Raw genomic sequence first — 3,010 nt, forward strand, 5'->3', positions numbered from 1 at the left:
GGACAAAGAAAATGTGGTGCAGGCCGGGCGCGGTGGCTCAAGCCTGTAATCCCAGCACTTTGGGACGCCGAGACGGGCAGATCACGAGGTCAGGAGATCGAGACCATCCTGGCTAACACGGTGAAACCCCGTCTCTACTAAAAACTACAAAAAACTAGCCGGGCGACGTCGCAGCGCCTGTAGTCCCAGCTACTCAGGAGGCTGAGACAGGAGAATGGCCTGAACCCGGGAGGCGGAGCTTGCAGTGAGCTGAGATCCGGCCACAGCACTCCAGCCTGGGTGACAGAGAGAGACTCCGTCTCAAAAAAAAAAAAAAGAAAATGTGGTGCATATACACCATGGAATACTATGCAGCTATAAAAAGGAATGAGATTATGTCTTTTGGAGCTGGAAGCCATCATCATCAGCAAAGTAACACAGGAAAATAAAACCAAACACCACATGCTCTCACTCATAAGTGGGAGCTGAATAATGAGAACACATGGACACAGGGAGGGGAACAACACAAACTGGGGCCTGTCAGGGGGCGGGGGGAGGTGAGCATCAGGACAAAGAGCTAATGCATGTTGAGCTTAATACCTAGGTGATGAATTGATAGGTGCAGCAATCCACCGTGACACACATTTACCTATGTAACAAACCTGCACGTTCCGCATATGTATCCTAGAACTTAAAATAAAAATAAAAATAAAAATAATAATAACAATAGCAATTCTGACTGGTGTGAGATGGAATCTCATTTTGAATTTGATTTGCACTTCTTTAATAATTAGTGCTATTGAACATTTTGTCATATGCTTGTTGGCTGGGTGTATGTATGCCTTCTTTTGAAAAGTGTCTGCGTCATTTGCCTGCTTTTTAATAGGGTTGTTTGTTTTATGCATGTTACTTTGTTTAAGTTCCTTACAGATTCTGGATATTAGACCTTTGTTGGATGCATAATTTGCTAATATTTTCTCCAATTTAATAGGTTGTCTGTTTACTCTGTTGATAGTTTCTTTTGCTGTGCAGAAGCTCTTTAGTTTATTTAGGTTCCATTTGTCAATTTGTGTTTCTGTTGCAATTGCTTTTGGCATCTTGGTCATAAAATCTTTGCCAGGTCCTTTGTCCAGAATGGCATTTCCTAGGTTATCTCCCAGAATTTGTATAATTTTAGGTTTTACATTTAAGTGTTTAATCCATCTTGAATTAATTTTTGTATGTGGTGTAAGGAAGGGCTCCAGTTTCAGTCTTCTGCAGATGGGTAACCAGTTATTCCAGCACCATTTATTCAATAGGGAGCCCTTTCCCCATTGCTTGTTTTTGTCAATTTTGTTGAAGATCAGATGGTTGTAGGTGGGTGACATTATTTCTGGAGTCTCTATTCTGTTCCATTAGCCTATGTGTCCTTTTTATTGTACCAATATCATGCTATTTTGGTTACTGTAGACTTTTAGTATTGTTTGAAGATAGATAATGTGATGCCTCCAGCTTTGTTCTTTTAGCTTAAGGTTGCCTTGGCTATTTGGGCTCTTCTTTAGTTCCAAATGAATTTTAAAGTAGAGTTTTCTAATTCTGTAATGAAATTGGCAGTTTGATAGGAATAGCATTGACTTGGTAGTTTCATAGGAATAGCATCGAATGTGTAAATTGTCTTGGGCACTATGGCCATTTTAACAATATTGATTCTCCCTACCTAAGAGCATGGAATGTTTTTCCATTTGTGCCATCTCAGATTTCATTAAGCAGTATTTTGTAATTCTTGCTGTAGAGGTTTTTCACCTCCTTGGTTAGCTATATTCTTAGGTATTTTATTCTTTTTGTGGCTATTTTGAATGGGATTGCATTCTTAATTTAGCTCTCAGCTTGGATGTTGTTGGTTTATAGGGATGCTACTGATTTTTGTACATTGATTTTGTGTCCTGAAACCTTGCTGAAGTTGTTTATCAGATAGATCAAGGAGCTTTTGGGCAGAGACTATAGTGTTTTCTAGCTATAGAATCATATTGCCTACAAACAGGGAAAATTTACCTTACACTCTTCCCAATGGATGCCTTTTATTTCTGGCTCTTGCCTAATTACTCAGGCCAGGACTTCCAGAATAATGTTGAATAGGACCAGTGAGAGAGGCTATCCTTGTTTTGTTCCAATTTTCAACGGGAATGCTTCCAGGTTTTACCCATTCAGTACAATGCTGGCTATGGGTGTTTCATAGATGGTGCTTATTATTTTGAGGTATGTTCCTTCAATGGCTAGTTTGTTGAGGGTTTTTAACATGAATAAATATTGAATTTTATGGAAGACCCTTTCTGCATCGATTGAGATGATCATGTGGTTTTTACTTTTGGTTCTGTTTATATGGTGAATCACATTTATTGGTTTGTGTATGTCGAATCAACCCTGCATTTTAGGGATCGTGGTGGATTCGCTTTTTGATATGCTGCTGGATTTCGTTTGCTATAATATTAACAGTATTTTGTTGATGATTTTTGCATCCATGTTCATCAAGGATATTGCCTTGAAATTTTCTTTTTTTGTTGTGTCTCTGCAAGGTTTTGTATCAACATCACGCCAGCATCATGAGTTAGGGAGGAGTCCATCCTCCTCATTGTTTTTGAAATATTTTCAGTAGGAATGGTACCGGCTGTTTTTTATGTATCTGGTAGAATTCAGCTGTGTTTTCATCTGGTCCTGGGCTTTTTTTCGTTGGTAGGATTTTATTACTGATTCAATTTCAGACTTGTTATTGGTCTGTTCAGGGATTCAGTCTCTTCCTGGTTAAATCTCGGGAGGTTGTATGTTGCCAGGAATTTATTTCTTCTAAGTTTTCTGGCTTGTGTGTATAGAGGGATTCATAGTGGTCTCTGAGGGAGTTTTTTTTTTTTTTTTTTTTTTTTTTTTTTTCTATTTCTGGAGTATCATTGGTAATGTCCCCTTTGTCATTCTGATTGTGTTTCTCTCTCTCTCTTTTTTTTTATTAGTCTAGCTAGCAGTCTAATTTCTTTCAAAGAACAAGCTCCTGGATTCGTTG

Source organism: Rhinopithecus roxellana, chromosome 7 (genome assembly GCF_007565055.1).
Source record: "Rhinopithecus roxellana isolate Shanxi Qingling chromosome 7, ASM756505v1, whole genome shotgun sequence".
NCBI lineage: Eukaryota > Metazoa > Chordata > Mammalia > Primates > Cercopithecidae > Rhinopithecus > Rhinopithecus roxellana.